The following is a 12,984-nucleotide window of genomic DNA, read 5'->3' as shown; positions in this document are numbered from 1 at the left end:
CCCCGGGGGCTGCCGAGGGGAACGGGGCCATCCCGGCAGCCGCAGCCGTATGAGAATGGAAAAAGTGAGGGCGAAGGGTCTGGAGAGTGTCATTTAGGGAAAAGATGCTGTTGCATCAGGAAGCAATGGCAAAACATGGGCAAGGATACAATATTACAGTGAAAAATACGACGTTACTGTTTTAAGACCCTGCTTTGCCAGCCTTGCCTTCAAGCTTGGGTCATTTCTTCTCTGAAGGGGAATGGACAATTCAAAGAGAGTGAGCGGGAAAGTGTAGATCTCTTAAAAGGTACCTTTGAATGCACAGATACACAAGATGCAGCTGGTAGGGGGGGCAAGCGATGCCAGGAGCACGAAAAATGAAGGATGCATTCACACGGCTGGCGGTGGCGGGCTCGGGAGGACAAGGAGGATGCTGTAGCCGCAACACCAGGGCTCCTGCCGGCCCAGCTGCCTGAGAAGTGACAGGTGAGCCTCCAGGCTGCCGGCACGGCATTTGAGGCATTCCTGCATCTTGCCCACTTCTTCAAAGGGACAATGACAGGGCCAAACGCTCCCCAGAGCCCCGGGGCCGAGCTGCTTCATCTGCAGGATACCCCCCTGTGTGTATTAAATAGCACAGAGCAAACTTCCCGCAGCATCCGATTGCTGGGAACGCCGCCTCCTCCACACAGCCCAGCCGCGCCTGAAGAAGAGCTGTAGAAACTGGGAAGCACACGTTTAATTCTGCTTCATCATAGATCTTGGTCGTTGCTAAGATTTATAAATAGCTAAAGCGGTGGAAAACTTACTATGCATCCTAACCCAATAATAAGAGAAGTCTAATAAACTGCAAACCCAATGGAGTGCTTAAGTTAAAGGCCTGAGATAGGCAAGACTACCCTTTACCTTACATGGGTGGTTTTTGCTGGGTCTCAAAGCATGCTAAAAAGGAGAGACAACATAGACTTGAACGCCTACATAGAATTCTTACGTTAATTGATGGTTGGAAGTGTCATTTTCTCACTTCCACGAATCGAAGTTACTAAGGAAAAATGCCATTCTGATACACCTTTTTCCTGCAGGAATGCTGTATACATAGTCAATCTATTTTTACCAGGCTATTTTTATTAGTGGTGATTATAGCATTGCTGCATGTGCAGTTGTTTCCCCCACGAGCCCCACTAGATGGTGCACTAATGAGAGTATAATGCACATCCCTTCCAAATTAAGGGCTGGCCTTGATTATTTTCTGTGTCATATTAACTCCATTGATTAATCCAGTCACTCCTGCTTTATAAAACTTCAGCAGAGATCACTGTCAGTTTTCCTCCAGAAAACAGTACATATTTTACTATATCATTTCAAAAATGTATTTCCCCTTAAAAAGTGACCCTTCATCAGTGAGAATACTTTTCCTGCAGATCACCACTTGGGTACTTTTTGTTCATGCTTAGAGGCAAGACCCAGTCATCGCTGATCAATGCTCATTCTCATTCTAGGGAAGCAAGGAATCCAAATGCTTTCCTAGTGAAGCTGTGTGCTTTATGAAGAAAATCCTGCTCCTCACCTGCTGTAAGCTCACTTATCATAAGCATCCACCTTTTACTGTTAAATATCTCAAAGTCATATGATTATTTGAAGCAACGAGTTGAAGAATAATATAAAAGCCTGAGAGGGAAAAATGGATTATAAAACAAGATTTTCAATGAAATGTCTGTACTAAAAAATACCTAAATAGCCTTTGTAATAGAATATAAAATAATTATGAATGTACAGTTACTAGAATATTGATCGTATTTATTGATCAGAACTGCTAAGAGCATGGTATGCTCTCAGAATATTTTTGTTAACTTCTATAGAAAAGTCATTGATTGGGAGAACATGCTGTTTCACCCTTTAAAATGAAACCAGAAGATTCCTTCAGTTTCCTATTCTAGTGATGGTGTACAGACAGCAATTGTAAAAAAACCACATCTAAGTTTTATCAGAGATGCTGATGCATTTGTGCCTCTAAACGCATTTTCATTGGCTCCTCTCTAGAGCTCTCACACCAGCATGACCTGGGGATGGAGTTAAGAATCATCATTCACCTACCTTTCCTGTTTCTTGTGGAACATAATCAGATTTCAAATGACTGAATTAAATGGGGGCAGCTCTGGGCAGAGAAAAGGGGAGATGTTGAACCCCTGCTATGCATAGTCACTACGTACCATGGAGGATGATCTGGATATTTACTGACTGAAGGCCAGAGTGTTTGCCATTTATATTCTTGTCATGTGTGTAAAACTGAAATGAAAAGTTGTACTGTTTGGAGATCCATGCCCAGGATGGTATATAACATCTGAAAAAGATGGAAGTTAAGCTACGCCAGCATAATGTGTTTTTGAAAAAGCACACCTTTCTCCTAGCCCAGTATCCAAATCAGGACCCACCTTTCTGATTGTATTTCTGCCTCCCACCTCCTGCCCTGCTCCCTAATGAGCAGACACACAGGCCTGGCAGCATGGGCGGCACAAGCTCCAGGGCCAGCAGTGACACAGAAATGAGGCACTCATTTCCATGCAGCTCCCTGGGCCGGCACAGTGCATGTTGAAATGAAGGGGAGCAACCCAGCCCAGCCCTGGGCCCACATTCCTGATGAGTGTCCTCTTTCCAAGGCATGAGCGGTGCGTGAGCAGTGCGTCATTTACCATATGGGCCAATTTCATTCCCTGCTATCACATCCCACTTGTGCCCCTCTAGCTTTACATAGGAAGAGTAATGTTCTCAGTATTTGGCAAAGAGTCTGGAAGAGCTTCCCAGACAGTTATTACTGATGCATTCCACCATCAGCAACAATTCCTGTTATTATCGTTGTCATCTCTGTTTGCTAATTTAATCAAAATATCCAATCCAGAATCTGAAATGAGATTAGGTTCCTATTATACCCAGTCCTGTACATAATTATGATGGATGATGGTTTCCAGCTTGAACAAATTTATGAGTGAATTATACTGCAGAAAGATATGTAAAACCTCTTCATCTTAAAAAAAAAAAAAAAAAAAAAAAAAAGAAACAAGCATTGACTATTTGCATGTTAGTTAAGGTGGCACTTGCTCTCTAGCAACAGTAATTAACAGAGTAGCATATGTTTTAAATAAACAGAGAATTCTGTTCTGGATATTGATAATGTTGCCTAAAAAATGAAATGTTTCTCTAGCAACCTATTTTCAAGTCTTTCTTTGCCTAAGAGTTTGATTTTCAAAGACATGTTATACTTTCATCTGCAGTTGTGAAACGAGCTGACATTATTATTTCAAAGCCCAGTAGTTAATTAAGTAGTACCTGAAAATACATAATTTCTCTAACTTCAGACAGACCATTTTGAAATAATAAACATTTATAAAAGGCATAAAATGAAACAACGTTACTTTGTTCAGATATAGAAACAAACCTACAGAAGAAAAAATATTAAAAATTAAAGATTCTATGGACTGCAAGTTCAGCAACTAGCTCTGATAGAATCCAATAGGTCTTCATTTGGAAAATGAGGTCATTGTTAAGCAATCAATATTCATTATTTTACAGCTTATCATGATCTTTTTCCTCCTCTTCATTTTCAATTCATAATTACCTTAATTGCTTTCTGGAACCATGCAGAATAAAAGAATAAACACAAAGGGATCCTGATAGAATTTGTCTAGGTAAATCAAACAGACTTCAAAGGTAAGGGGACACAGAGCAGAGCTATAAAGGTGAGGAAAATGATGTTTAATGATATTTCCAAAATGCAGTGTCAGAAAATCAGGACATCTTGACCACTCCCAGAATTTTAACAGTATTTCCTCCTCACTTACCTGCTCTGCCATTGCTACTGTACACATCAGTTCTCTGGGTTCTGCTTTTCCCCTTCTCCATCATTCCAGTCTGCAGTTTAGCAAAAAAAAATCTAGCAACAATCACAAGATATCATGGCACAATTCTCATATAGCAGCATAGATGGTGGTCACCCATCAAGGGACTAAAGCTCATCCACTTCCACAGAAGAAACCTATAAAAGCAGATTATGCAAAGGGACTAAAAAAAAAAAAAAAAAAAGAAAAAAAAGCTGACTAATTGACTGCATTCATGGCACATATCTTCTGTAATGTGTTGAGGACTGGTAGAAAATATCTCAAAAACCAATTAGCAACTTTGGGGATGTTCCCTTTCTCTATAGCCTTGGCTGCAGTGAGTTCAGAGCAAAAGGTGTCTATGTAAGTTAAAAAAGATGTATATGTTGTTAAGTTGCCCCTAGGACATGACTCAGTTTGAGGCTTTCAGATTTCTGCACAGCTAAATGTCAAAACTTCTGTTATGTGCCTTGCTTAAGCCTGATGCCCCACAGAGAAGCATTTAGTGCCATTGTGGATGCCCAGATGTGTCTCACCTGGCTCTCAACTACTGTGTAGGTATCTCAGGTTCCCTATTACACCTTAGGTGGCATTTGGCAAATGATTCATATTTTCTGAATAGCCACTGACCACTATAGCTGGAACTTAAACAGCCATTCCAACTGTAGCTATAATCAGGACTTAGACACTTATCAGACTTATAAACATCTACTTACAAATTTAAGAGTTTTAATCTCAAAACTCATCCCACAGTCTAGGTCTTCCAGTGTGTACCACAGCTTTCCTGTGTATTTCTGTGGTAATTTCATACCAGAACTTTCATAAGAATTCTATTCTGCTCTTCACTCTTCAGCCTGATCCTGTGGGTTTGGTAACCTTATTATAGAAAATCTGCTAGATGCAGTATGGGACAGGTTTTTACTTTCTGCTGCAGGATGAGTAGACAGAGGAACAGTGAAGCAGCTTTGGCTTCTGTTCCAAGAAACAATGAATATTAACCTAGCAAAATGGGGGACATCAGACACTTCCTGGGAAAAAGAAGTAAGACTGAATTACACTCCAGCTCCAAGAACATGGCTTCCTATAAGGTGCAGTTTAAAACCATCAGAATTTTATGATCACTCTCCCTTCAGGAGATGCAAAAAAAATAACATAAGCCCTTTTTCTTGTCTCCTTCCTCCAGATATTTGCTCTGATTTCAAAGGTTTTGAATATCAATATTTTTTCTCTGACCAGAGTCGTAACCTTATAGACAAAACCAAAAAGGATTTGAAATAAACAGATGTCAGAACATATTACATCATCTCAAATCTGTAACTAATTTGTACTAGGAAAAGACACTGTTCTTGACATTTAAAAAATAATGATTAGATAAAACAGAGGGGAAAGAGTTTTATCATTTATCCTATTGCACAAAATAAAATATGTATCAGCAACAACAACCAGTGTATTGCACTGATGACTTACAGAATATCTACTGTGTCATTCCTTTTTCTATTTCTTACACAAGTAGTGCCTAATTCAATTGCCTGCTGCATGTTGTGAAAAACTTACCACTTTTCAACAGGCTGTCAGGCATCTGCTGGTCTGTTGCTGTTAGCTGCATGTGCATGTTTCCTATGGCTGGGGTTTTTTTTTTGTTGTTTTGGGTTTTTTTTCCTAGTGTTTGTATTTTTTCCCCCCTCTTCTTATCTGATTATGGAAAACGACACCAGTTCAAAATTAAGAGAAGGGTCAAATAATGACAATTTACATCTTTCTAGTTTGGAAGAAGAAGATATTTTTATCACATATTAACTTACAATGTTAAGAATGCTACCACAAAATTTAAAAAGACCCATCATAATGTTCCTCCTCTTTACCCTTCCTTCTTCGGACAAAATTGCTGGCTACAGTCTCAAGCTGAACTTTTGTTGAATGTGCTATGTAGCCCAGCAATCCACAGGAAAATCCCCAAAAATAGGATATCTGATATGGTTCAATCTGCAGTGAAATCATGCATAGCCAACGTCTTTCTTTTTTATTGAAACTGCTGCACATAACCTCTGAGATCTAAATACCTCTAAGTAACCTCTCAATCTGAGATCGTTAAAATAGAACAAGACAATTTCAGAGGATCATTGATTTTCTAAAAGGGCCATCATCTGTGCCCCTTTGCTGTGAATTTTTTCCTCACAGCTACCAAAAGAGCCAATCTGGGATCTTTAAATAGAATATAAGAGTTTCAAAAGGCTATGGGCTTACTAAAATGACCTACACAGAGCTAGAACACTCATGTTTCAAATCTTCCATCACATATATGACAGCCCATAGTGCTGGCTTTTGCTCTCCCTTGGTAGTGAGCAGTGATCACCTCTGAAGAAGTTGGTTGAGTGTTTTATCATTAATGCAGAGTGGTGGGAATGTTTGTAGAGTAAATACACTCTCAGTTCCTTTTAAGATCCTGCTAGGTGCAGCACACCCCATCTCCCAGACAAGGGGGTCTCCATAGGATATGGTGTGTAATTTCTCTTAATATTTCTTGCACAAATGTAAACATTTGACCTTAAGCTTTGTGGCTGGAAAATTCTGGTTTAAAGCACTTCCAATAAATTCCTCCACCTGCTGCATCCTATTTTTGTGTAACTTTTGCTTTTATGTTTTCCTGCTTTTAGTTATATTGATGTGTTTTCTATCTATTCTACTGCTCACATGGGACACACCTATATGATCAGCTTTAGAAGCAGTACCTCTGTAATTTAACTGTTGCAACTTAAGCCATGTTAAAAGTGAATATGGAGAAAAAAAGAAATCACTTCCTTCTCCAACTGTAGCATCTTTTAGTCAGCTGAAGAATAAGAGAAGGATTAAAAAAAGGATAATTCAATTCAGAAAGTCGATAAAAATAAGAAATTCAGATATTTTGTCTTGTATCTTTGAAATTAACAACTTGAATATTTAGTTCACTCTAGGATTATCTTAAAAGAAAATGTTCTTTCTTTCAACTTATTGATCTTATTATCCTTTTTCTGTTTTTTCTTTTATGACAAATTTGCAGATATTATTCTCATAAAATGTGAAAAATACCTATAGTTCATCATAGTCAAAACATCCTATTTCATAACTTTTTCTGTCCAAACTTTTCTGATTATTATCCCAAAGTACAGTTTTTTAGTGATTATTGATGAAGTAGAGGAATTGAAAATATTGACAGAAAGCATCAAAATACAAATAGAAAAGAGTTGAATGTGACAGTCTTTGGCCAGTTGCTCCCTGCAGAAGAATTAATTAATAACAGGTGCTGAAAGTAATCCTAATCTGCACTAGAGTTGTGTGCAACCAATGCAGCCCTTCTCCAGAGTTCCCAATTCCCTTTGCTGTTTTTTGCAGTGAGAAAAACACAAGTCAGCTGGGACTAATCTAACCAAAACAAGCAAGGTGTTAACAGGACTTGTTAATTCACATTTCAGAAGAAAAAAATAGAAATTTAGGCTCTTCTAAGCTGATGGAAAAGGGAGAAAGGACAGTAAAGTGGTGTGCTTCAGAGCACTAGCAGAACAAAATAAATGAAGAATTAATATAAAAGCCACCAAGTAATCCAGCCTGTGGAAAGCACCAAACAGCCTTCAACCACCTGGATATGGCCCATGAAAAGCTGTCTTTTTACATTGAGCAATATTTTAGTGGTAGAAAAAGCACTGAGGAGGCTGAACTGGCCTGGGCAAGGGGTAGGAGAGAGCAAGACTGGTTGAAGCAACCTCCTCAGCCCCTATATTCTGCTGGTTCCAGGCACATGCACAGCCCTGACCTGCAGCCAGACCCCTGGCCCCAGGCTGTGCAGATGCCACTTGCTCCTTGCAGTTTCTACCAAAGGAAGCAGAAATGGCCAATGTAGTTGCCCGCAATTCCTTTCTTGGTTGTCCAGTGGTGAATTAGCAGGATTAGAGGTGATGTTCTTGTCAAGGGCTGCTCCACAGACTTTAAACATAATTTTCAAACTCTGTAGAAACTTGTTCTCTTCCTCCTGGGTGGACCATGTTGCACTGCTGGTTGCATTGCTTGAATGAGATATTGATTTCTGCTAAATTGTCACAGCAAGAAATAAAAATCACTATCACTATTATTATGAGCTGATTAAAAAAAAAAAAAAAAAAAAAAAAAAAAGATCAGCCCCATAATATTAGAAAAGCCAAATGCACCAGACTGTCTTGCATGACCAAATAGGGTCATCTTTCTGGACTCACACACTAAAATAGCTGCATAGCAGCACCCAGCCATCACTTTGGTGTCCTGTCTGTGGGAAAGGGATGCAGTGCAGTAATCACTGGGGAGACAGAGCTGCAGCTTTGCCCATGCAACCTTTCACAAATGTAAGGTTTTAATCTATATTTCACTTATTCCCTTTTTCAAAATCTAACCTTTAGTTTCTCTGAGGGAATGTACCCATCTTCCTAAATGATAACTTATTTTCATAAGAAATCCAAGGTACCACATGGAAAGGCAAGCAGTTTTTCCAAAAGTAGACCATCATACCATCAATCAACCCACATTTAAAATATTTTTCAACTACAGAAGGAAAAACTGCATTTATAAAAGCAGGCTGAGATTGGTTTACCATGTCTACAGTCCTGTCAGAAGGTAAAGATGGTGAGAATGTTTTCAGTTGGAAAAAGTTTTTGCTCCATTCTCATACCCTAACTCATTTGGAAAGACTGGTGTAACTAGGGCATTAATTTTCAGACAATGATATCTAAATAACTACCTCCTGTGATTTAAGCATAAGTGCTTCCACTGACTCATGGATACAATGGTTCTTCAGTGTCTTAGCCATGTGACTTGTGACTCTGCTGCACACACAGCAGAGAATCTGGATAACGTATATTGTACATGTTTCAGTGTGCTGGGTCATTTCCCAGAACCGATGCAACATTTCTTAGGTTATCATATTATCTTGCTGTATCTAAGTCCACTCATAGGTTACCTGTTACTATATGTGACAGTAAATGAAAATACTGAAAAGATAAAGGAATCTATATAAATATCTGCAAAGTTTTCTGAAAGGAATTTCAGGAGTTGCTAATTAATTTATAAAGAATAGAACAGGAAGGCAGTAGAGCACGCTGAAATTAGCAGTCTGAGTATTGCAACTGCAATGACTATTTTCAAGCTGTTTTTTAATCAAATGATAAAGCATAAGTTACAGACCTGTAGGCAGAGCTGAAATAATCCATCTAGATGGTGTCATTTCACAAGTCCTCAGGTGCTGAGAAGTTAGTAAAAATATCAACTATTGGAGAAAGGTAGTCAGGAACAATAAAAAAACCAACCAATGAACCAACAACAACAGCAGCAGCAGCAAAAAAACCAAACCAAAACTACACAAACCAGTATTTAACCCTGAGAAAACCAAGCTAAGGGTGAACAAGAATAAAATTGAAAAGCTGTCTAAGAAAATTACTTCTTTCACAGGGGTGGTGGTTTTGATGATCTAAGGAAATGGGTGAAAGATGGTATAATTAGAGACAAGAGAGAGAAATACAGCAGGAAGGTGAGATGCTACACACAACTGCATCACAAGATGTGAAGGGTTTGTAGCAGGGAGCCCCAAGATACTGGCATGATTTCATGGTGCTGGCTGTGCTGTGCGCCATAGCATGACGCTGGTGAAATGTCAGTTTTGACCACGGAGCAGACCAGAAACTTGTTGGGAGAGTGGATTTCTGGAGATGATGGATGGAAGCACTCAGACATATTTCCCACCATTTTGGACAGGATGGTTCCAAAATTTAAAAAAAAAATAAAATTTTTGCCCCTGTGCTACATGTATGTATCACAGGGACAAAGCCCACACTTAGCATTTCTAGGCCCTGAAATATTAACAAAGTCAGACCAACACTACACCAGCTGTGAGCTCCAGAGCCTGGATGAAGTAATGATTTGGCAACTTGAGGTATTCAACAAAGTGTTGCAACACGGTCAGTCCTGAGGAAGAAAACCAGATTAAAAAAAAAATTACTTACACATTGAAGAAAAAGATCTGTTGGGGAAAGTCCTCTTGGGAAAAAGATGTTCTGTAGTACACAATTCCCCTCTTTGAGGTTTTTTTGCTTCATGCTGCATTTTGGTGGAAATGGGTAATTAAAAATAAAAGTAAAAACATTCTTCCTTTCTTACAGGAAAAACTGGAATATTCTTGGTTTATATAGAGCTAAAGAGATTCATGGCTGTCTTTTCAGAAACTGCACATCCTCTCTAATGTCAGTGTTTGCTGTAATGCTTCATGAGTGTTCTGTTGCAGCAGCTGCAGCCATGAAGGCTGACACACAACTGATCTGGAAGGAAGATAATTTGATTAGGTTCTGTAAACAGAAGAATAAATAAATTACTGTAATATATTACTGTTACAGCTATATATGGCCTTCTGTCAGGAATTTCTTGGAACACTTTCATTTACCTAATCTTCAGTAAAGCTGATTAAAACGTTGTAGGGCTTTTTTTTTGTTAAAAAATAATAGCTGATAAATGGACGCTATTAAGCACTAATTTACCTGAACTTATCTGGCTTCTTTGGCTTATTTTAGTTTTGAATAGCAAAATTAATGCCTGTAAACCAAAATTGTTTATTTAGATTCTGAAGAATACATTTTGAAACTTTTAGCTAAATATGATTTAACTGCTCTGCAGTATTAAGGTGTAAAATAAAAATCAACACAGCGCCTACAAAAGTAAACCAATCTATTTCTTGATGTTTTCAGATGGTGTTTTTGCAACTCAAGGACTTAACCTTTTCTTTCTTTTTTTTTTTTAACCCGCCTTAATATAAGGTGTTGCTGACTCTTTTTTTAAAGCTGTTTTTGCCTGTGGGCTCCACAAGAGGGGAGGAAATCCTTCCTCAACTTTTAGGCTGTGACAGAAAAGATTAAAAGAACAAAATAGAATTGAACTATTCTGACCACAAGCAGGCACTGCAGGAACACCTGCAAATTTCTGAGCTGCAAATCATTTGAGGATAAAAATACAGCACTTTTTTGGATTTAAAAAAAAAAAAAATCACTGTCTTTGAAGAGCACTCTGAATGTTGCTGTTTGAGGCATTGGAAGAGGGAGGCTGAGTGCAGATTTCCTGGGTGGAATACTCTTAACCCTATCTAGCTGTCCCGCATGTTCAAATTGGGATGTACCAAAAAGGAAAAGGACCATGGAAGTGCTCTCAGACTGAGGCCCTTGCCTGGATGTCGAAGCTTGAACTTCCTCCTGAAACCAGAATTGTCCTTCCTCTGAGGGCAACATCAATCCTTGCTGGAATCACAACATCCTAACCCTTCTGACTGATTCCCTGAGGAATAAGAGCACTGTCTGGATTTGATATAGACCAGAATTTGTGCTAAAACAGTCCACTCTGTAGTGTGGAAAAATAGATTAATGTATGATAATGTTTTTCAGGAAAGAAACTCCACCCCACCCCACCCCCCAAAAAAAAAAAAAAACCAAACAACAAAAAAACCACCAAAACAGAACAACACAGACACTTACGTTCTCCTGTGTAGCAGCAGGTATGGTCCACAGGAAAAAAGAATATCCTCTTCATTCTGATGCACTAGGTTTTGTGCCAAGCAATGGGGTATTTTTAGCAGCAAGTTTAGCACCAGCATCAAGCTTAACAGCACGGAGAACATCATGGCATGCCACAAAGTCTCTTGGGAGCCAAATTACACCATCTGACTGATCTGCAAGAGCCCTTAGCCAGAAGAGCTACTAAAGACCTATTGACAGGTTGCAAGTCATTTAGCAAAACTAGCTACCTCATTTAACATTGAGGGGCACACATTGAACACACAGAAAGACATGACACACTGAAACTTCACAGACGGGTTAATATTGCCCCCTGAAGATGTGCTGTCTAAGCCAAAAGTTGTCCCTGTAGAAGGTGTAGTGTACTGGGTTAACTCTAAATTATTTATGCTGTATGCTAATGAAGTAATTTAATCATTACTTAAACATCTCCAATTGCATCATGTGCCACCAGCTAGACATTTAGTGCTTAGAAGAGCTTTCAGAAGTACATAAATTTGTATTTAGAGACTTAGACACCTCACATTATTGTAGCACCTCCTTGTGCAGCTAACAGAAGGGATTTAAAATCTGCAAAATAGTTGAGTACAGTGGAAAATACTTCTGGCAGCAAATATTGTGAAGACATTTTAAAAAAGATCTGTAGTTGTCACTGAGGCTTGAAGCAGGTCTCTTGTTAGAGGGTAGAAATGAGCTGAGACACAGACTTCTTGTTTATCACAGCATGAAAAGGGCCCTGGTTTATTCCTCTTTACAGCTTAGCCATCCTGACTCCAACTCTTCACTGACTTTGGCTGCAGCAAGCTCCTACTGTAGGTTTCCCTTACAGCCCCCAACTACTGGTTATTTCCTGCTAAACTATAACTGTGTGTCTTAGTTTGCAGACTCTGAATGCAGGCTTTTACCTAGCTAGACTGCATGTTCCAACAGCAGGCTCTAACTGCAGCCCCAGACTGACCTCACAGCAGTGATTCTCTCTCCCCTGGATCCTTCTTTTTCATGAATCTCCAGTTCAATAGCCTCAAGGCTCCCCCTCCATAATCCTCCCCCCACCAGCTAACCCACCCCCTTTTATCAGTCTTATCTTTATTGGATACAGCTGTGATTCATCAGGGGCAAGGCTGTATTGGGTAATTAACACAGGGACGTTACTTATCAGGGATGAGTTCACCTGTATTCACTTCTACTGAGATCAGTGTTTTTATATTTATTTATTTGTTTATTTATTTGTTTGTTTATTTATTTATTTTGTGATGCATCATTTGACTCATGGTCTCACTCCTGGGAGGATATCAGGGACCACATATAATTTGCTAACTTTCAATAAAAACCCATAATGAATTAGTTTCAACACAAAGACAAATCTGGCTTGCAAATTTCTCTGAAGAGGCCAGGGTGAGCCACATGCAGACAATAACTGGCACAGCCAGCTGCAACATCATCTCTGCTGCAGAGAGTTTGCCTCTCCCTGCCATTGCTGACACTACAGGCCCTATGATATCACCCCCAAACACTGTGTGTTTCACATGGCTCAGCTCCAAAAGGAGAACCAGAAAGTTCCTGGTGACATCTCAGATGTC

The 12,984-nt window shown here is 39.3% G+C and overlaps 1 long non-coding RNA gene across 4 annotated transcripts; it reads right to left on the bottom strand.

The window, feature by feature from the left end:
- Positions 1 to 7,084: 7,084 nt before the first annotated feature.
- On the bottom strand, positions 7,085 to 12,442 carry LOC136286974 (uncharacterized). Of its 4 annotated transcripts, none has more exons than XR_010720039.1 (5): positions 12,363 to 12,442; positions 11,366 to 11,429; positions 9,854 to 9,947; positions 9,039 to 9,120; positions 7,085 to 7,914 (listed from the first exon to the last, which is right to left on the bottom strand). It is a non-coding gene; the product is annotated as an uncharacterized lncRNA (long non-coding RNA). The 4 variants fall into 4 exon arrangements; XR_010720038.1 differs by having other exon boundaries at positions 9,039 to 9,096; XR_010720041.1 differs by having other exon boundaries at positions 7,085 to 7,911; positions 9,039 to 9,096.
- Between the last annotated feature and the right edge of the window lie 542 nt (positions 12,443 to 12,984).

Source organism: Chamaea fasciata, unplaced genomic scaffold, assembly GCF_029207755.1.
Source record: "Chamaea fasciata isolate MVZ Bird 193981 ecotype frontalis unplaced genomic scaffold, bChaFas1.0.hap1 SCAF_3, whole genome shotgun sequence".
NCBI lineage: Eukaryota > Metazoa > Chordata > Aves > Passeriformes > Sylviidae > Chamaea > Chamaea fasciata.
This window is presented reverse-complemented; position numbering and strand designations above follow the sequence as displayed.